At 54.2% G+C, this 21,929-nt stretch overlaps 1 pseudogene across 1 annotated transcript; it reads right to left on the bottom strand.

Moving 5' to 3' along the window:
- Window positions 1-1,495: 1,495 nt before the first annotated feature.
- Window positions 1,496-2,428, bottom strand: LOC310918332 (olfactory receptor 14J1-like; annotated as a pseudogene). Its single transcript has one exon. The product of its transcript is annotated as an olfactory receptor 14J1-like (transcript).
- Between the last annotated feature and the right edge of the window lie 19,501 nt (window positions 2,429-21,929).

Below are 21,929 nucleotides of genomic sequence, written 5' to 3'. Positions count from 1 at the left end.
GAGAGCCCCAAAGCCCATCCTGTCAGTCCTGCAGAGCCTCTGCAGCTCCTCCTCATGGCCCACAACAGGAGCCCCACAGCCAGACACAGCAGCCCAGATGTGCCCCCCTGGCCTGGGGTGCCTCTGGCAAGGGAGCAGCCCCAGGCACTGCAGGAGCCTGCAGACAATTCCTGAAGCCCTTGGAGAATGATCCTGCTCCCCAAGGGACGTTCCCATGGTGCCAACTCAGGAACTGCAATGGGGAGTGGGGCCAGAGAGGAAAGGGCAACCAGGGATGGGCTGTTTGCAGGGGAGGGAACAGGGCAAGGCCACAGGAAGAAATTCATACCAGGGAAGAGTAAAGAAAGCTGAGGTGAAGAAAAGGAAATGTTCAGGGCAGTTTGGGGGTGGCTGCCAGGCAGCCCTGGCTCTGAGCAACAACGTCTGCAGTGGCACAGGAAACTCAGAGCTGATGGGAACAAACTCTCTGTGTGACTTGAGAGGCCACACCAAAGCTGAGTGGTTTCCCTGCTGTGGCCCAGCCCTTCCTGGCCCCAGGGGCTGATGGCATTTGTGCTCCCTCAGGTTCATCTCCCCACACCAACAGCATGGGGGTGCTGAGGCCTGCTCTGGGCAGTGCAAACAGGGGCTACTGAGGAAGTGCTGCCGTGTCTGTGCCTGCAAGGATGCGGCCCCTGTGTGAGCTGGGGGAGAGGCCAGGGCTGCCCAGGGGGGATGTTGTTGGCAGGGGCATGAGGACGCTCTGGGACGCTGCCCTGGGGTGTCCAGCGCAGTGGGGCTGGATCAGCCCCTGCTCTGCTGCTCCTGCCTGTCTCCCCCAGGGCCCTTGCAGAGCCCCAGCCCTGCTGTTTGCCCCCAGCCTGCCCAGGGCCAGCCTGGGGCTGCTCCCGGGGCTTTTCTGTGCTGAGCATTGGCCTGGGCGTGTTCTGGAGAGAGCCTGGGCAAGGAGCCTGGAGCCCCCAGGCCCTGCCCTGAGGCGTCAGCGCTGCCCCAGCAGTGCCCATGGCCTGTCCCTGCTGCAGCCCCGGCACTGCCACCCCCAGCCCTGTGCCCGGCCCCGAGAGCCCTCAGGCCCTACAGCAACACCAGGGCCAGGAGGGCAGCGGGGCAGGGCCACGGCAGCAGCACTGGCAGCACCAAGGGCTGCTGCTCCTGGGCACAGCTGCTGTGCCAGCCCTGATCTGCCCCCAGCTCTGCACACAGACATTGCTGCTGCAGCTGCAGAGAAGGCAACAAAAGGGGCACCTCTGCAGAAAACTTGGCTGGGAGATCCTTGAGTTACTTTAAAACCACCGAGAGTGCAGCCCCTCATTGACACAATCTGTGGTCACACGGGAAGGTGGACAGAATCAAAGTGAGAAATGGCACAAACATTGGCTTTTCTTTGTCAACAAGTATAAAGGAGTAAAACAAAGAAAAAGAACATCCAAAATGAAACCAAGAAGTATCAAAGATTACTTTTATTCAAAGTGATGTGCAGAAATAGGCCAGCAGATTAATGTTTCTGAAAACATCCAGTCATCAGTCTCCACACTGCAGCCTTGAGCTCCTGGTTCCTCAGGCTGTAGATGAGGGGGTTCAGGGCTGGAGGCACCACCGAGTACAGAACTGACACTGACAGATTGAGGGATGGGGAGGAGAGGGAGGGGGGCTTCAGGTAGGCAAACAGGGCAGTGCTCACAAACAGGGAGACCACAGCCAGGTGAGGGAGGCAGGTGGAAAAGGCTTTGTGTCGTCCCTGCTCAGAGGGGATCCTCAGCACAGCCATGAAGATTTGCACATAGGAAAAAACAATGAACACAAAACAGCCAAGTGCTAAAAAGGCACAAACTGCAAGAAGCCCAAGTTCCCTGAGGTTGGAGTGTGAGCAGGAGAGCTTGAGGATGTGTGGGATTTCACAGAAGAACTGGCCCAGGGCATTGCCCTTGCACAGGGGCAGGGAAAATGTATTGGCTGTGTGCAGTAGAGCATTGAGAAAGGCACTGGCCCAGGCAGCTGCTGCCATGTGGGCACAAGCTCTGCTGCCCAGGAGGGTCCCCTAGTGCAGGGGTTTGCAGATGGACACGTAGCAGTCGTAGCACGTGATGGTCAGGAAGGAAAATTCTGCTGTGATGAAGAACATAAAGAAAAAGAGCTGAGCAGCACATCCTGTGTAGGAGATGTTCCTGGTGTCCCAGAGGGAATTGTGCATGGCTTTGGGGACAGTGGTGCAGATGCAGCCCAGGTCACGGAGGGCCAGGTGGAGCAGGAAGAAGAACATGGGGCTGTGCAGGTGGTGGCCGCAGGCTGTGGCGCTGATGACGAGGCCGTTGGCCAGGAGGGCAGCCAGGGAGATGCCCAGAAAGAGGCAGAAGTACAGGAGCTGCAGCTGCCTCGTGTCTGCCAATGCCAGCAGGAGGAAGTGGCTGATGGAGCTGCTGTTGGACATTTGTGGTGTCTTGGCATGGGGATCTGTAAAAAGAGTAATCATGGAATAGTTCAGTTTGGAGAGGACTTTGAATATCCCAGCACAGCTTGGTGGCACTTTCCCCCCACTGCCTGCCCAGGGCTCTGCTGCCTGGAGCTGTCCCTGCCTGCAGCTGCTTCCCTGGTCCCAGGGCTGGGCCCTGCCAGTGCTGCCAGAGCCCAGCCCAGCCCTGGGGGCTCAGCTCTGCCCTGCAGAGCCCTCCCAGCTCAGGCACTGCCCAGGGGCAGCTCTGGCTCTGCAGGCTTTGATAGCAACCTCAGAGCAACCCTGAGGAGGCTGGAAAAGTGATTCTGGTGCTGCCTGCAAGGAGTCCTGTGCTGATTTCTTTCACTGCCTGGTTTAGTAAGGTCTGAGAGAATTTTTTTTATTTTTCTAACCCTGAACTGAAAGATGAATATCTGTGTGCAATTTCCCATCCAGGCAACACAAAGTAATAGATTAATAAAGCAAGATTTTTCTTCTTACTTAGCCATGGCCTCGCTGTGCTCCCTGGATAACCTGCTTGGAAAAGTTCTGCAGTTAAACGTCATGTTGGAAGCAGTCCTGAAAAACAGAGCATCCTCACCACACAAGGAGAACCCTTCCAAGCCTTACCAGCTGTCTCCTTCCACCCAGATCTTGTCCCCCAGTGCTGGGAGCAGCTCCCAGGGCTGGCTGAGAGCTGTCCCTGGCAGGCAGCAGAGTCCCTGCCCCAGCACAGCGCCCTGGGCTGCAGGACCCTGCTCTGCAGGACAGCCCTGGGCACCCCTGGCTGCTCTACACAGGAGACAAGCAGAGAATGTACTCACAGAGTCTGTAGGCATTGGCATGTTCCAGCTTTAGGAGAGGACTGCAGGAGCTGCAGCTGCATTGTCCTGCAGCCAGAGGTTCCTGTGCCAAGGGCTGGGAGTGATTCTCCCCCAGGCACTTGTCAGCCCCTTCCCAGCCCTGAGTGATTGAAGCTCTCTGTGCCTGTGTGCTGTGCCCGGGGTGGCTGCAGGCAGTGCCCCAGCCCTGCTGGGCTGGGAGAAGAGCTGCTCATCAAGAGAAATGTGGTTTTAAGCTTTTCTTGGTTGTCAGGAGCTGCCTCTGTGCCAGGAGCCCAGCCCATCTCAGCAGCACAGACACAGCACAAGGACTTTAATGATCCTCTTGGGGCTTGGTGATGAGGCCCTGAATATCAGTCCCTGAGAGGGAGATGAAGAAATCTCTCCAGAACTCCAAATCAGAATCCAACTCCAAAGTTTCTGGAACTTTTAATGGGTCCCACTGAGGGACAGGAGAGAGAAAGTGTCCCCAGGCCCCAGGCAGAGCAGAGAACTGCAGGCAGTGATGACAGGTGAGGACAAAGAGAAGCCAAGTCCTGGTGCCCTGGGGCACAGCAGCCTCTGTGCCACCAAGGGATGTGAGCAGACACCTTGTCCTGAGGCCCTGGGGCCTCCTGGCACAGCCCCAGCAAGGCTGGGCACTCTCAGCCCCTTGTCCTGCCCTCAGCATCCCCCTCCCATCCCAGTGGCCTCGAGGATCTGCTGGAAGGAGTCCCTGGGGAGCCTTGGTCAGGAATGGCCCTGGGGGTCTCCTTAATGCTCCCAGGGACTGCAGGTTCTTCAAAGGACTTTGGGTTTTGCTTTTGCCTTGGAATCTCTGGGAGGTTGTGCAATCCAATTATCTGCTGTAATTAGTCCCTTGAGAGGCTTTGTCAGTAATGACACTCAGTGGGGCTCATTAATGCTCCAAGATACTTTAGTTATTTTAAGGTACTTGGAGTTTCCCTTTTAAAACTGACTCTATGAGAGGTTTGTGCAATCATGGCCGCAATTATCTACTTTAACAAGTCCCTTGGGATTCTGAGTCAGTACAAACACTCAGTGGGGCTCATTAGCACTTCACAGTACTCAAAGTTTATTAAGGAACTACTTTTTGACACTGAGTGCTGTGTGTGATAATTGGCCTCCAATTATCTGCTTTAATGAGTCCCTTGGGAGCTTTGCATTGACGCTCAGTGGGGCTCATTAATGCTTTGAGATACTCAAGGTGTTTAAGGTATTTTGGATTTTGATTCCCACACTGAGTCTCTGAGAGGCTTTTGTGCAATCCTGGCCTCCAATTCTCTCCTCCAAGGACTCCATGAGGGGCCTGGTTGGGGATGGACCTCAGTGGGACACACTGATGCTTCAAGAAACTTCTGGGTTTTTCTTCTGACTATGCCTTCTGCAAGGGGTTTGTGCAATCTCCTCTCAGGCCCTGAGGTTCCAGGGCTCAGCACCAAATGCACCACGGGGCTCATTAGGATCAAGCAAGTCCTGACAAACCAGGGCTGTGCCTTGATTTCCCTCTGGTCTGGTGCAGTTCATTAGGAAGGTTTCCTACTGCAGTTATGGAGAAAAGTTTCCAAGAGCTTTTAAGAAATACACACTTCTATTTGTAAGGATGTATTTTATTACTGTTCTTTTTAGAGAAGTGGTGCCTGACGCATTCAGTGACTGATATTAATCCAGGGACTCTCCCAGGGAGGTCTGGCCTGCTCAGAGAAGCTGTGCCTTGAGCTCTGGCCCAGTGTAGACAGCCTTGCTCCACATTCCCCAACCCCATTCTGTCTCACATCACTCACCTTGGATCTGCTTTGCTTGCAGAACTGGCTGCACTCAACCATCATAGGGGTTTTCTTCTGTTATTTTTTGAAGCAGTCTAAAACTTCTGAGTTTCCCCATTGAAAACAAACACACTCCTCAAGTGTGTGTGCCAAGCCCAAAGTGCCACCAAGGACGTTCCCCTTCCCCAAGGCAGAACCATGCAAGGAATGTTTTAGACACACAGGAAATTCAGGAACAAACAAAAATCCGAAGTTGGCTGAAGGCAGAATTAAACCAACTGTTGAAGGACAGACAAGCTTTGAACTCCTTGCAGCTCCAAGCTGCAGGTGGGTTGTTGGGAGGTGTGTGAGTGAGCCCAGAGTGAGGGCAAGGGAAATGCAGAGAGGCCTGGAAGTGCTTGTGAGCAGACAGGCAGTGGGGAAGGGCAGTGCTGGTCAATGCCCCATCCCTGGAAACATTCCAGTCCAGCTGGGACAGGGCTCTGAACAACCTGATCTGCTGAAAGATGTCCCTGCTCATGGCAGGGGTTTGGATGAGATGAGCACTGCAGAGCTCTTCCCATCACAATCATTCCAGGATTGCACGGGGACAAGGGGCTGCTCCCTGCCCTCCATCCACTCCCCTGACTCCTCCTTGTCTCTGCTGGAGCCCACATCCAGCAGCCAAAGGCAGCCCCTGCTCTGGCCTTTCCCCCCTGCCCCAGGGGCTGCCAGAGCCAGGGGGGCACAGGTGACCTTTAGGCTCTGCAGGGCTCAGGCCCAGCAGCTGTGCCAGAGTCAGGGCTGAGGTGACACTCTGTGGGCTGGGGCAGAGGCCAGGCAGAAATGAGCCCTGAAGCAGCAGCTCTGCAGTGGTGGCCACCAGGCCGGGTTGCCAAGGGAGGCTTCTGGCCATGGCCTGGAAGCAGCTGCTGCGGCCAAGGTGCCTTTGGTGCCTCAGGCTCTCCCTGGCACAGCTCCCAGCACGGCACTCTGCACTTGTGCCCGAGCCCTTCCCTGTCTTGGGGCTGGCCTGGGGCTTTTCCTGCAGCGGGATCTGCCCTGGGCCTGGCACAGGAAAGGCAGTTCCTGCTGGAGCAGGAGACTCTGCCTGCAATGGGCTCAAACAACTTCAGCAAAGCCCTGTTTTCTTCAAAATTGGTTCCTAGGGCTGTATGTTCTAATAATTGTTATAGCTCCTATAATGTGGAGAAAATTACTCTCTTTTTTTATTGACTCTGTGGCGTAAATGAATCTGTCAAATCCAGATCTAAATCAGTCATAGCTGTATTTATAGAAATATATCTGGTATTCCATCGTTTATCCCGTAGGACAAATTGTATTTAAGTTCAATTCCACCTGTCCAATCTTTCACACATAAACCTTTGACAAAGTCTGTGGCCAGGATTGGATCCAGCCGCTCTCAGTCTTCTCTCTTAAATCAATTTTAAAAGTCTAGACATCCTGGAGGGATTTGAGGATCGATGGTGGCTGTTTGGTGTCATTTCTCCACCTCAGGACTCAGCAGGAGTTTCTCCAATGAAGAAATGAAGCTTTTGCCTGAAGCTCCCACTGTGCCCAGGACAGGAAGCCCTGGGAGTGTCTGGGACATCCCGGCTCTTTGGCAGCCCGGGCACTCCTGGGGTGTCACCGTGGAGCCCCCGTGAGTGCCTGCGACAGATGGGTGCCTTTGCAGCCCAAGGTGCCCTGGGATGTGCCCATGGCATGGCTGGGACTGCCTCTGCCCACAGGGCTCTTGAGCATCCCAGCTCAGGCCTGGGGCCAGAGTCCCTTGCCATGGCAACCATTTGCAGTCCCATTGCCAGGGCCAGGGGATGCCAGAAGGGATCCCAGAATGGGCTGAGTTGGGAGGGAGCCATCAGGATCCTGGAGTGCAACTGCTGGCCCTGCACAGGACAGCCCAACAATCCCAGCCTGGGCCTGGCAGCGCTGTCCAAAGGCTGCTGGAGCTCAGAGAGCCCTGGAGCTGTGACCCTTCCCTGGGAGCCTGTTCAGTGGCCCAGCAGCCTCTGGGGGAAAAATCTTTTCCTGAGATCCAAGCCAAAGCTGCCCCGAGTCAGCTCCAGCCGTTCCCTGCAGTCCTGTCCCTGGGCCCCAGAGGGAAGAGGTTCCCACAGCCCCAGCCAGGAACCCGCTCCCAAGGCTGTTGCCAGGGCAGCCAGGGCTGGCACCAGCTGTGATGCTCCGTTTCCCCGGGCCGGGCTTTAGGAATGGGATTCCTCAATTTCCTGCTCCCGCTAAAACCGTGCCGCCCCTGGCTGCTCTCTAGCCTCCCACTGAAAGTAGAAAAGGCAAAGAGCCCAGGCTGCAATAAGAACAATTTACTGGCAAAAGCAACAGGATAAGCAACAAACTGGAACAGAAACAACAGTGCTAACAGAAGGGATAAGACAAACTATATACAGGGAAATTACAACCAATTACCAACTGGCTCACCCAGCAACGTATTTTATCCTGCATGGGAAGGACACCCCTCTTGGGAGAGTCCCTTTTTTGCCCCTGGCAATGACCTGGGATGGGACTGGATACAATGACAGGGCCATGGCCAGACCCTGACGTTCTTCAATCCCACCTCACATCATTGCCAGGGGCAGGGAAAGGGACAGTTGTCTTCCCAGTGTCGATCATAGTAAATGTGGGTCACCAGGGTTCTGCAAAATTTGATTCCTCTGATGGAGATGGAGTCGGAGATGCACAGAAAGCTCCCAGAGTCATGGCACTTGCAAGGCTTCCCTCACCAGTGCCTCCGTTGGTGCTGGGTCAAGGCAGAACTCTGGGTGAAGTTCTTCCCACACTGGGGACACTCGTGGGGCCTCTCCCCAGTGTGGATGCGCCGGTGCCTGATGAGGGTGGAGTTGTCCTTGAAGCCCTTCCTGCATTTGGGGCAGCGGAAGGGCCTCTCCTCAGTGTGAATGCGCTGGTGTGAGAGAAGATCTGAGCTGGTGTGAAACCTCTTCCCACACTGGGGACACTCATAGGGCCTCTCCCCAGTGTGGATCCTCTGGTGGCTGATCAGGTGGTGTCTCCAGCTGAAGCTCTTCCCACACTCCAAGCACTTGTGGGGCTTCTCCCCATCGTGAAGCTGCTCATGGACCAGCTCAGAGCCCCGGCTGAAGCTCTTTCCACCTTCCTGGCACTGGGGGGGTCTTTTCTCCTCAGAGCACCCTGGGATGGGTTTGGAGCCCCTCCTCCTAAGGGATCTTCGGGGCTTTTCTTCCCCATTGGATTCTTGCACAGTGGAACCACTCAAAACTGCCTCTTCTACAAGGTTCTGGTGTGGGGATTTGTCCTCCCTGGTCTCCATCCTCAGCTTCTTGTCTGGGGGAGGAAGGACAAGGAGAGGATGGGATTTGCCTCCGTGCCAGAGGGAAGGGGAAGGAGATCCCCTCAGTCCATCCCCAGCAGGACAGTGTTGGCAGTGGGGTTGTCCTGCAGCCGGGGGCCGTGATGGGCTGGGAGATGGAGCAGGAGAGAGGGGGAAAGGGGCACTGACTTCCTCCTCACCTGCCTGGCTGTCCTGGGACATCTTCCACTTCTTCCTTGCAGCCTCCTCCCCTTGGCCAATGTTTTGGAATGGGAGGTCCTGATTTGGGGTGAAAACAAGAGATCAGCAAGTTGAGTTTAAGGTTTTGCCCAAGTCCATCTCTAGAGGTCACTGCCCATCTGGACTCCAGAAAAACCTCCCAAATATCAACATTCAGCCCTGAAAATGCCTCCCAGGAGGCATTTTTCCTGTATCTGCTCTCTCCCCTTTGGTGTTCAGGGGTTCCCCCTGTCCCAGCTGCTGGGGGTCACACTTGTATTGGGGGTTCCCTGTCTACTCGGTCCCTGCCCTCCCCAGGCTGCTGGGAGTCCCAGGAATATGAGAAGTTCCCCCCTTTTACACATCCCCACATTGGGATGCTGGGGGTGTTGGTGTCCTGTGGAGTCCCTTCAGCCACTCAATGTAATACCCAGGGTCTGGCCTTGGCAAGACAAACCCCAGCTACCCTTCCTGCCTGAGGGGATAGTTCCAGTGTGCTCTGTACACAATAGTTTGGTCGGTTCTGCCCCCCTCAATGACCTTGGCCTCGTGGTTCCTTCCCCCTCAGTGTGTCTCCACTGGCTTCAGGTCAATGCCCTTACCTGCCCTTTGCCCGCCCCTAGACCCTCTACTTGAGGGGAGACAGGAGTGGGGTTCCCTCTCTCGCCCTCTCTCTCACCTTCTTCTCCCACCTCACCTCGGGGTGGGGAAATAAAATGGACTCTTGTGCTTAACAAAAGAGACTTGTCTCGTCTGTTTCCCTCCCGGCAGCTGTAACCTCCCTGGACACAATGATCACTGTTGCCACACGATGCACCTGGGTCTCAGGGTTCCTCCTCCCCTTATTCTCTGCTTTGGGATGCAGAGGGTCCAAGGAGTCCCCCCTGCCCCTCTCCAGCCTGTTGAGGGTCCCGCCAATCGCGGCGCTCCCCCCTCTCTGGGCTCCCCACTTTGGGTTCCCTGGGGGACACAGGGCTCTGCTCCTCCAGGCTGCCTCTGCCAGCAGCTGCCACTGGGACCCCCCAGTGTCCCCCCAAGGGGCATTTTCCACTCACCTTTGGAGTTCTCCATTCTCCAAACATCCCCCCTAAAAAAACCCAACCCAGGGAACCCCCAGGATATCTGGGCCCAGCTCCCCCTCCCTGGTCACCTGTGGGATGGGGGGTGATGATCCCATGGGTGGGGGGCTGTGAATTCAGGGAGTGCTCAAGCTCGTGGTTCCTTCTCTGTTAAGGGTAGAAGGTTCTTAGCTCAGGAACTGGCTGACCTCATTGAGAGGGCTTTAAACTAGGTTTGAAGGGGGAAGGGGATGCAGCTGGGCTGCCTGGAAGCAGACCCAAGGGTGCTAAGCCTGAGTTAGGACTGAAATCAGTAGCCCAGCTGAAGGGCATGTACACCAATGCACGTAGCATGGGTAACAAACACAAAGAGCTGGAGGTCATGGGGCAACAGCAAAGCTGTGATGTAGTCACCATCACAGAAACGTGGTGGGATGACTCACACAGCTGGAGCACTGCACTCCATGGCTACAGGCTCTTCAGAAGAGACAGTAAAGGGAGAAGAGGTGCAGGGGTGGCCCTTTATATTAAGAACGTTTTTGATGCAATAGGTATTGAAACTAATGAAGATTCAGTTGAATGGCTGTGGGTGAGAATTAAGGGGAAAGCCAACAAGGCTGACATCCTACTGGGAGTCTGTTATCATCCACTCAACAAGAAGGAAGAGCTGGACAACCTTTTCTATAAGCAGCTGGAGAATGTTTCAGGATCACCAGCCCTTGTTCTTGTAGGTGACTTCAACCTGCCAGACATCTGCTGGGAACTTAATACAGCAGAAATGAGGCAGTCCAGGAATTTTTTAGAGTGCATGGATGATAACTTTTTGTCACAGTTGGTAGGTGAGCCCACTAGGGGAGAGACTATGTTAGATTTGCTGTTCACAGAGATGTGCTGGTGGGAGATGTGGTGGTTGGAGGACGACTGGTGCAGAGTGGTCATGAAATTATAGAGTTCTAGATATTTGGTGAAATCAGGAGGAACATCAATAGGACTTTTACATTGGACTTCCAGAGGGTAGACTTTGGCCTATTTAAGAGACTTATTCAGAGAGTTCCTTGGGAAGCAGCCCTTAAGGACAAAGGAGTCCAGGAAAGCTGGGTGTTGTTCATAACAGAGATTTTGAGGGCACAAGAACAGACTGTCTCTGTGTGCCGAAAGATGATTCAACGAGGCAAATGTCCAGCCTGGATGGGCAAGGAGGTTTTGGATGAACTCAGGAATAAAAAGAGGATGTATCATTTTTGGAAGGAGGGCCAGGTCCTTTGGGAAGTATTTCAGGGGGCTGCTAGAGAATGTAGGAAAAAAAATAGGGAGGCCAAAGGTCAGTTTGAACTCAAAATGGCGACTTCTGCAAAGGACAATACAAAATGTTTCTATAAATACAATAATGGTAAAAGGAAAGGTAAGGCCAACCTTTGCTCTCTGTTGGATATGGGAGGGAACTTAGTAACTACTGATGAGGAGAAGGCAGAAATGTTTAATGCCTTTTTTGCCTCAGTTTTCAGTGGGAAGACAACTTGCCTTTGTGACAACTGCCCTCCTGGGTTCATTGATGGTGTCAGGGAACAGAATGGTGCCCCTGTTATCCAGGAGGAGGCAGTCAGAGAACTGCTGAGCCACTTGAATGTTCATCAATCTCTGGGCCAGATGGGATCCACCCCAGGGTGAGGAGGGAGCTGGCAGATGAGCTTGTGAAGCCACTCTCCATCATTTACCAACAGTCCTGGCTCACTGCTGAGGTTCCAGGTGACTGGAAGCTGCCAATGTGACACCCATTCACAAGAAGGGTGGGAAGGAGGATCCCAGTAATTATAGCCCAGTCAGCCTGACCTCAGTACCTGGTAAAGGTAATGGAGCAGTTTATATTGAGTGTCATCACACAGCACCTACAGGATGGCCAGGGTGTCAGAGCCAGCCAGCACAGGTTTAGGAGGGGTGGGTCGTGTTTGACCAGCCTGGTCTCCTTTGATGACCAGGTGACCTGCCTGGTGGATGCAGGAAGGGCTGTGGATGTCTGTCTGGACTTCAGCAAGGCCTTTGGCACTATCTCCCACAGCAACACTCCTGGATAAGCTGGCAGCCCGGGGCTTGGACAGGAGCACTCTTTGCTGGGTTAGGAACTGGCTGCATGGCCAGGCCCAGAGAGTGGTGGGGAATGGTGCTGCATCCAGCTGGGGACAGTCACCAGGGGTGTTCCTCAGGGGTCTGTGCTGGGGCCAGCTCTGTTCAGTATTTGTATTGACGACATGGATGAGGGTATTGAGTCTTTCATTAGTAAATTTGTAGATGACACTAAGCTGGGAACATTTGTTGATCTGTTGGCAGGTGGGAGGGCTCTGCAGAGAGACCTGGAATGGTTGGATGAGTGGGCAGAGTGCAACAAGATGGAGTTTAATGAGTCCAAGTGCCAAGTCCTGCACTTTGGCCACAATAACCCCTGCAGTGCTCTGGGCTGGGGATGGTGTGGCTGGACAGTGCCCAGGCAGAAAGGGACCTGGGGGTTCTGCTCAGCAGCGGCTGAACATGAGCCTGCAGTGTGCCCAGGTGGCCAAGAGGGCCAATGGCCCCTGGCCTGGATCAGGAATGGTGTGGCCAGCAGGAGCAGGGAGCTCATTCTTCCCCTGGACTCAGCACTGGTGAGGCCACACCTTGAGTGCTGTGTCCAGTTCTGGCCCCTCAGTTTAGGAAGGACCTTGAGACGCTTGAACGTGTCCAGAGGAGGCAACGAGGCTGGTGAGGGGCTTGGAAAACAAGCCAGAGGAAGAACGACTGAGGGAGCTGGGGCTGTTTAGCCTGGAGAAAAGGAGACTCAGAGGTGACCTTATCACTCTCTACAACTTCCTGAAGGGGGGTTGCAGACAGCTGGGGGTTGGTCTCTTTGTCCAGGCAGCAACTGACAGAAGGACAGGACACAGTCTTCAGCTGTGACAAGGGAAATATAGGTTGGATAGTAGGAAGAAGTTTTTCACAGAAAGAGTGATTAAATACTGGAATAGTCTGCCTGGGGAGGTGGTGGAGTCACCATCCCTGGATGTGTTTAAGAAGAGACTGGATGTGGCACTCGATGCCATGATCCAGTTGAGGTGTCAGGGCTGGGTTGGACTCAATGATCTTGAAGGTCTCTTCCAACCTACACATTCTGTGATTCTGTGATGGGACCCTGACTGGGGTTACTGGGAGCTACCAGAGCCATGCAGGAAAGCAGCTGTGCACACACTGGAAGGAACTGGGAAAAACTGGGAATGACAGGATGCATACTGGTGACAACTGGGAGGTTCTGGCAGGGACTGGGATAAAACTGGGGGCAAGTGAACCATGCTGAGGGAACTGGGAGTGCCTGGCAATGACTACAAAGGCAACTGGGATATACTGGGAGTTCCTGAGGCCATGCAGGTGGTGACTGGGACCACACTGGAAGCCACTGGGACTGTGCTGGTGGGAACTGGGACCAATTGTGAGCGACTGGGGCCCTGCTGGGAGAGACTGGCATCATACTGGGAGTGATGGGGGTTTTCTAGGGGTGACTGGGAGAAGTGGGAACACAGCAGACGAAAGAAGGAGGAACTGGGAGCAACTGGGACCCTGCTGGGGGCAAATTGTACCATACTGGGGAATAATTGGGAATGACTTGGCTCATACTGGGAGTGCCAAGGAAACTGGAAGCACACGGGGGTGTGTGGTTATTAATAAACCTCCTTCCCCCCCAAAAAACAACCCAACCCAAACAAACAAACAAACAAACAAACAAACAAAAACCCAAAACAAAACAGAAAACAAACAAACAAAACCACCTCCCGGGGACCCCCCCATGTCCCCCCGAGGGCCATCTGCGCCTCGCCTTTGGAGCCCTGCCAGCTCCAAACATCCCCCCAAAAACCCCAAGCCCAGGGAGCCCAAACCCGGGATATTTGGGGCGAGCTCCCCCTCCCCGGGCACCTGCGGGATGGGGCCGATGGTCCCGGGGCTGCTGCGGCTTCAGGGAGCGCTGGAGCCGCCCGCTCCCTCCTCTGCTCTTCTTCCTCCCGCTTCCCGCGGCCGCTTCGCCTCTTCCTCCCTCCCTCCTCCTCCTGCCCCGTTCCCGAACCCCTCGCAGCCCGCGGGACGAGCGGGGATGGAGCCGGGAAAGGTCGGAAGGCAGAGAGGGCCCAGGGGGATGCCAGGACTGGCAGTGACTGGGCTGTGCTGGGAGCACCTCATCACCCCCGTCAGGTGACATTTTATAGGGGACCCCCATTCCAAGCCCCTCTGGGGGATGTTTTGCCCACCACCTGGTGGGAGTGGATTTTTGGGATTCTCTCTGCCATGGCCGCTTTAAGAGGCGCCTGTTTTGGGTTCCCAGGAAAACTCCCCTTCAAAGGGCAACACCACTCCCGGTGATTCCGGCAGCGGAGCCCCGGGGGGGGCTGGGGGTCCCAGGGGGGATTTGGGGGTCCCGGGGGGGATTTGGGGGTCCCGGGAGGGTTTGGGGGTCCCGGGAGGGTTTGGGGGTCCCTGGGCGGGGCCGGTGACAGAGCTGGGACCCCGAGCCGGGTCTGAACCTTCTCACTGTGCCCGGGCAGCGTCAGCGTGTTCAGGGAGATCCTGGGGCCCGGGGGGTCACCCCAAATCCCAGGGGAGCCCAAATGGCCAGGGAGCCCCTGCAGTGCCCCCAGCGCTGGATCTGCTGCAGGCAGGGGGGCACCAGCACTCGGCCCCCACCCCCCACCATCACAGGGGGGCAGAAACGGGGGAGGGGCACGGACAGGTCGGGGGGACCCCAAAGTCCTGGGGGAGGAGACACGGGGGGACTCCCAGGAATCCCCGTGGGGGGATGAGGGGGGACCCAGGAGGAGTTTGGGGGGGCCGGGGGGGTCATGGGGGGACCCCCAGGAGTCTTGTGGGGGGTGGGGAGGGCAAAGAACAGGGCGACCCCCAGGATGGGTTTGGGGGGATCTGGGCTGGAGCTTCCCTGGCAGTGGGATGGGGATGGGATCTGCCCATGGAATTCCATGGGAGTGGGATGGCAGTGAGATCCAGCTACAGAATTCCCATGGGAATGGGACAGCAGTGGGGTCCATCCTTGGAGGTCCCACGGGAATTCCCATGTTCCCAAATTCTGCCCTCCCAAATCCCACATTTCCCAATCCCACATTCCCACGGGAATTCTGCCCTCCCCCCCTTTATGCTCCAGTGCCTCCCGCCCATATCTGACACATTTCCGGAGCCATTCCAGGCAGGAGTGCCCCAGGGCATTTGTCAATTCCTCAGCCTGGATCTCCTCCTGTTCCCGGCGCCTCTTGGTGACCTGGGCAGCGCCGTGGCCACCAGGAATCCCCCGGATCCCCGGGGGCTCGGGGGGAATGCCAGGAGTGGGAGTGACTGGGCTGTACTGGGATCCTACTGGGATCCTGCTGGGAGTGAGCAGGAGCAGCGGGATGGCTCCAGGGCTGGGGCTGGGGGCGCTCCTGGGGGGGGCCAGGGGGAGTGGGACCCCCGGCCCCGGGACCCTGACCCGCCATTCCCGGCCCCGGGACCCCCCTGCTCCCCTTATCCTGCACAGGGACCCGCTGAATCCCCCATTTCTGAACACCAGCACCCCCTGCTCCCCTTTTCCCGCCCATCCCTTGGCTCCCAGCCTCCAGACATCCCCTGTGCTTGACTTTGGGATGGCCTGGAATGCCTTGGACCCCCATTCCTGCCTTTCCCAACCCCCGGCCCCACCTTTCTTCAAAACCAGAGACCCCCTGAACTCCCCCTTCCCAAACACTCTGAATGTCCCCACCCTGGTCCCCGCTTTTTTGGGAAACCTTGAACTTTCCTTTCTTGGGCTCAAGGACCCCCTGGAACTCCCTTCTACCTCTCCAAGTCCCTGCTCCCCATTTCCCTGACCCTGAGACCCCCCTGCACCCCCATTCCTGAGAACCCAGGTGCCCTTTTACCCCTTTGCCCTGCCCTGAGACCCCCCTGCACCCCCTGATCTGGCACCAACACAACCTTTTCCCGGCCACCCCGCCTCTCCCAGCCCCCAGACCTGTTAGCCAAGGAAAGAACACAGAATCACGAAATTGTCTGCGGTGCTTTATTTCAGAGCTCTGGGAGCTGACCGTCCTGTTCGGACAACCCAAAATTTCGGCTCACCAACATGCTAAAATGAATACAATTTTATACCTTTCTTGTTACATGATATTACAGTTGACAATTCTGGCATGTGTCATACTAATGATTATATCAGTACAGATCCTCCTGACCTAACTTTATTCTTTTAGAACCTGTGCGTTCTACCAGGGTTCCCCCTTTCTCTCCCCCCACCACCTGTGCAAAGTTATGCTTTATACTTCATTTAGTTAAAACAATAGCATGGAATAACATCCTGGTTATAGTAGAGCCGATCCCCTGTTCTTGGGCCCTTGCTACTTCAGAAATCAATTTAACACTTTTGCTGTCATCCTGAGGGTCTCTGGTGGTCATTTGGGGAACATCCCATTCCTCCAATTCTCCTCTGATGCTCAAGAGCCTCCTACAACCACTTTCTTCCCCTACCAGTAGTTTTCCAGCTCCCTTCTTAGGAGGACTACTCTATTCTCAAAGCTGAGGTAGCCACTTGCACACATCAGTCACTGTGCTGGGGGAATAGAGGGCTCAACACTGTCTGTTAATGCAAAGGGAATTCATGATTTGTTCCAGTTCAGCATTTTCTCAACACCTTCCTTCTCTGGGAATTGCTCACAAGCATTTCCTCAATTTACCGTGAAAGTGTTTTTGCTATCTGAAGCCACATTGTGTCTTTCCTTCAGCAATTGAGAAAGAAAACACCAATTGCCTCCTGAAACCCTTCTGCTCCCTTCCAAATCAGTTCACTGCACAAGCACAAGGCACAGGCTCATCCCTGATTGCCTCAGTGAGATAGGAGGTCATATTTTGCTGCACCTGAGAGGTTATTAGAAAAAAGAAAGAAAGTTGTTTGTTCTGAGTTTTTTTTAGGGTTTGTATTTGTTTTAGTTAATTTGTTGGGTGTTGCTGTGAGCTGGGAGAGGGGCCAGGTTGAAGACCAGACCAAAAGGGAAGTAGGATAAGAGGGGAGGGGACAGAAAAGGAGGCAGTGGGGAGAGAATATAAGTTCCCTAGTACCCAGCCAAAGGGAAAGGGGACACGGTTCACCCTGGGCTGGGCAAGGCAATAAAAAGCAGCATTCTGTGTGAGTGTGTGTTGTGTGTGTGTTTGGCTCTTGGGAGAGCGAGATACACACCCAGCTCAGGTGAATCCTTACTAAGAAACAGTTCTCTTTTGCTTGGATGACTTTGTCCCCATTTAATTTCATCCAGGAGTTGGCTCCTTTCTAACACCTCTCTCCAGCAGCTCAGGGCTGTGTTGCACAGCGCTTGCTGTGTGCCAGAGAGCACAAAGCAGGCTGGGCTGGTGCCCCTGAATATTTCTGCAGAGCACTCTGCATTTCACCCCTTTGCTGTGGCTGAGTGCAGAGCTCCAGGAGTGCAGGCGCTTCCTGGCAGAGCTGTGTGAGGCCCTTTTTGTGCTGCAGATGTGACCTGCCAAGCTGTCCCTGCCTCCCGCTGGCCTCGGTTCCCCCGGGAGGCAGAAGCGCCGTGCCTGAAGGACGCTGCCCTGTGCTGGAGCCTGCGGAGCAGCCCGGCTCCCTCCCTGTGCCCAGAGTGCTGCACACACTGCTCACCTTTGCCAGGAGTGCCAGGGCAGCCGGCACAAGAGTAGGAATCCTCAGGCAGGCCTGCAGCCCTGGGCTGTGCTGTGCCTTTCTCTCCTCCTGTGCAGACTGCGGGCGGCCAATGCCACCAGTCTGTGCTGTGCCCGGCACGGCTGCGCTTCCCCTCGGGAGCAGCCGGCTGCCAGCTGGGCTCTGAGAGCGCAGCATTCGCCCGCAGCCACCAAGAGGCCCCCAGGGCCGGGCTGCTGCCTCTTGCAGCTCCAAGGGCCTCCTTCCAGCCTGCCCCTGCCCAGGCTCAGGCTGCTCCGGGCTCTGCCAGGGCTCTGCTGGGGCTCCAGCCTGGCCAAGGCGGGGCCTGCTCTCACCTGGCGCCCGCTGACAGCTCTGCACCAGCTCTGCGCCTTTCCTAGCAGCCTCCCTGACCTTGCTGCTTTCTCACTGGGGAAAAACTCTCCTCCACACAGAGACTGCACTTAGGGATACAAATCCAAGGGGCAGGAACTCAAATGCTCTCCAGTCAGAGCTCAAGGCCTGCAGATGCACAGGGTGTTTGGGCTGCCCCACTCGTCCTTTAGTTCTGCCTGCAAATGCCACTGCCCTTTCTGCCTCAAACACAAGTGCCACAGCTGGGTAAAACCCAGCCAGTGGGCCACATTCCAAAGGCCCTGTGGTCTGGAGAGGATGACTGAAGAAGAGCCTTCCCCACTTTCCAACCGTACCAAAGAAGCCCTCAATGTCATTTTCCACCTCTAAGTTCAGAAGAAAATGTTGAGCTTTCTCAGAGGCTCCGAAGGAGGGGAATCTTTGAAAGGAGTTGAGATTTCACAAAATTTATTTGTTTACAATCAATGCTAATATCATACGCTACTATCCTACGCTACAATACTTAGTAGATAATAGTAGTAGTATATAGTAGTATAGTAGTATAGTAGTATTTTTACTTAGTAAAAATAGTAGAATCTTAACTGCAATCCTATCTACAATCCTACTCTAAATTTTTTCTCTGGACTGGTGATGGAGCAAACAGTTCTAATGTCGGTGTCTCAATCTTCTTTCCTCCTTCCACTCTTTCACCATCATGATCAATGGCACCAGGCTGGATGTCGGCTTAGCCAGAGTTACAAATGGATGCTGCGCAAAGGAAAAAGAAACAACAATGAACCATTACTGTCCAATATTTTTTAAATGAAAAGGGGATTGAGACAGAGTAGGTCTAAGGACCAACACTGGGGCAGCAGTGGCAGAGTTTGCTGCAAGAGCTGCTAAGTGCCCCAGCCCTGGAAAGATTTCAGGTCTGAGCATCCTGATCTCTTTCAAGATGCCCCTGCTCACTGCAGGGCACTTGGACCAGATGACCTTTCCAGGTCCCTGCCAGCCCAGCCCAGTCTAGGACTCCTGGCTGTTTGCATTTGAACAACACCAAGAGTGGAGGTGAGGAGGAGGGGGGCTCATCTGATGCCTTGCACTTGAGTGGAGGAGGAGCCCATCCCTGGGACACCGTTTCCCTGCAGCCCCTTGGCATTTTACCTGCAGCAGCTCCTGGGCAGACCAGCGCCGCGCCTCGTCTGTCTGCAGGCAGCAGCTCAGGAAGTCCCGCAGCAAAGGGGAGAGGAGCTTGGGCTGCTGCAGCTCTGGGGTCCCTTTGGTGGCTATTAGGATCTGAGCCTGGAGAAAAAGGAAACACCAGTCTCTCAGCTGCTTCTTTCACCTCTGGAACTGCTCTCCCAGATCCCATTGTTCAAGCTGCACTCTGCAGTGGCAGTTTCTGCCGTGGCACAGAGGCAGAGAAGACTTTCCTGGACCAACAAAAACCCAAAGCCCGATGCAGCCACAGCTTCTCCAACATGCAGCAGATGTTGCCTTGGCAGCAGATCTTGCAGCAGATTTCATTGATTGACCTTGTTAGTGGAAACTACATCAGAAAAGCACCTTTGCTTCTCTGAGGATGCACCTGACCAGCTTGGCAGGCTATTTGGAAGAGGGACTTTGCTCTATTAACTCACTCTACTATTTCCAAGGATTATTACATGCAAAGCATCTCTGCAGTGCTTGTTGGTCCCTAAAGCACAGCTGCCATCAAACAAAAGTCATCAAGCTTTTTGTTTGTTTCTTCTCTCCAAACCACTCTTTTAGAAACTTGGTTGGGTTTAAGTTTCTTCATTTCAGGAAAGGGAACAGCAGCTCTAAGATGGTTGTTTCCTGTTAGTAGGGCCATCTCTGTGGCCAAAAGAGTTGGAACGACTTCTAAGCCCAAGCAAACTGTTGCCTGAGAAGGGAGATTGTTTGTGTGGGGTAAGGCTTGAGCTCCCCCAGTGATGCAACCAAAACTCCAGCAGATGCTGATGTGCTGCAGGGACATTTTCAGAAAGGGGCCGTGGTGGAAGTAGTTCCAGCAGATGGCAGTGGGATTTTGTCCAATGGCACACAGAAGGTGGGCTGGGGGAGAAAGACAGTGAGATCAGAGAGTATTTACACCTTACCGAGCGAGGAGTTTCATTATAATAAGGAGGTTCTCCTTCCACCATTTCAATTGTCACAATCCCAAAGGCCCAGATGTCAATTTTGGGGCCATATGGGTGACCTTTCACCAGCTCAGGTGCTCTCCACCAGTAAGTGCCGACCTCTGAGCTGCGTCTACTCTGCTCAGGGGTGAGTAGAGCAGACAAGCCAAAATCAGCTGGGGAGAAAGCAAAAGACTGTTTTGATTTGAATCCTGTGCAATTAGGAAAGCAAGCAAAAGAATTGCCCAGTAGAAGTTGGAGAATGTGCTGTTGAATCTCCTGCAACAGTCCCTGCTCTGTTTCCTCAGGACTTTAGCCAAGGAAATATGCCAGTGGCTACTTCCAAAATCCCCACATTTTTTACACTGCCTCCAGCAGTGGCTTTTGTTGCCCTGAAGCTTTAGACTTGTAGCTCCCTCTCTCTGGAAGGGACACACACAGAGCAATGCCACTCTGGACTGCTTGTTCCCTGCCATAGCTCTGTGCACGTTGCAACCGTGTGGTCAGCTCACAGCAGGGCTCCGTGCACTGCCAGCAGCACCATGTTTGGGGAGCTGGCAGTCACTCCAAAGCAGCCCCACACCCGCCATATCCCTGGAATGCTGCACCTGACCAAGAATATACTGACCCAGCTTGACAGAGCCATCGGTCCTGAGGAGGATGTTGGGGCTCTTCAAGTCTCGGTGCATCACGTGGTGGGAGTGGAGGTAATTCAGTCCTTGGAGGCACTGAGAGAGGAACCAGAAACAGGAGGGCAAAAATCAGGGATGGGATTTCATCACACAAGAAAGGAAACAGCTCTCCAAGATTCCCTCTCCAGGGGAATGGGGAGGAATGGCAGAACACAGTGCCATTGAGAGGAAGAGCTTGCTGCTCCAACACTGGCAGAGCAGCACCCTTCTAAAGAAAGGCATGTCAGCTTGTCAAAGAGCAACAGCAACTGCTGGTGCAGACTCTGCCCTGCAAACCAGCCAGGATGATGCTGCTGCAGTGGATGTGCCCAGAAGTCAAGAGCATTTTGGCTGCACTGCCAACCTTTTCAGCTGAGCACTGAGAGAAATGAGTCTCTCTTTTTTCTTTGCTGTTCCTTTCAAATGCTGCCACCACCACCTTTGCTTTTACAGTCAAGGAATGCAGTGTAGGCCAAAGTTTAGAGAGGTAAGATGGAGAAGAGCAACTACAAGAGCCAGAGTGAGAATGCAAGAGCAGGAGAGAAGAGGACAAGAACAGAGTGCAGTGAGTGCAGGGGCACTGGCAGGCAGTTCACGTGGGATGCTCTTGCTTGCCCAGAGCATTCCAGCGACACAGAAACAAAGCCTGGCCCATGGAATGGCTCCTGTTCTGAGCCCCTTTCCCAGACAGTCCTGCCCCAGCCCTGGGAAGCACAGCTGGGATCCCTGACTGACCTCCCGACTGATGATTCCGATCTCATCTTCTGTCATCTCGAACACCTTGACAGCGTCGAACAGAGTGCCTCCATCCATGAACTCCATCACCAGCCAGAGTTCCTTACGCACAAGGTAGCTGAAAGAAGGGAACAAGGCCATGCATGTGTTGGTTTCTTTGCTTGATTCTTGTTTCTGGATCCCTTTGTGACAAGGACAGAATGAAAGGAATAGACATTCCCTCCAGGCTGTGCATTGTTTGCAGTCTGTGCAGTCTCAAGGAGAACAGCACATCTGTGAAAAAGGAGATGTTTTAGATGGCCAGCAGGCAAAAAGTGCAGTTTTGTAACAGCCAAGATGAAAAACCTGTCACACGGCGTCATTTTGGAAATAAGCACCTAATGTTCCTATAACCCAATAATTACCAGCTCTCTTTTCTGCCCATGTCCAAAGTGGGTTTTTAACCTTGCATGCTTTTAGTATGTAAACAAACCCTCATGGGATGAGACCATGATCACTCACCTGTCTAAATAATTGACGATTTGGGGACTTGTATTCATTTTCAGGACCCTGATTTCAGTAACAATATCTTCTATCATGAGTCCTTGAAAATCAATTTTCTTGATGGCCACCTAGAATGACATTGAAAATCAACAACTTTAGAAGTTGGTGGCACTAGACCACAGCACACATGGGATGAGTGATTTAGCAATGACACGAGTGAGCCTTGCCAAAGTGCCTTGGGATTAGACAAATTAGGAGTAAT

This window comes from Zosterops lateralis, assembly GCF_965231275.1.
Source record: "Zosterops lateralis genome assembly, chromosome: 23".
In the NCBI taxonomy this organism is placed as follows: Eukaryota; Metazoa; Chordata; class Aves; order Passeriformes; family Zosteropidae; genus Zosterops; species Zosterops lateralis.
This window is presented reverse-complemented; position numbering and strand designations above follow the sequence as displayed.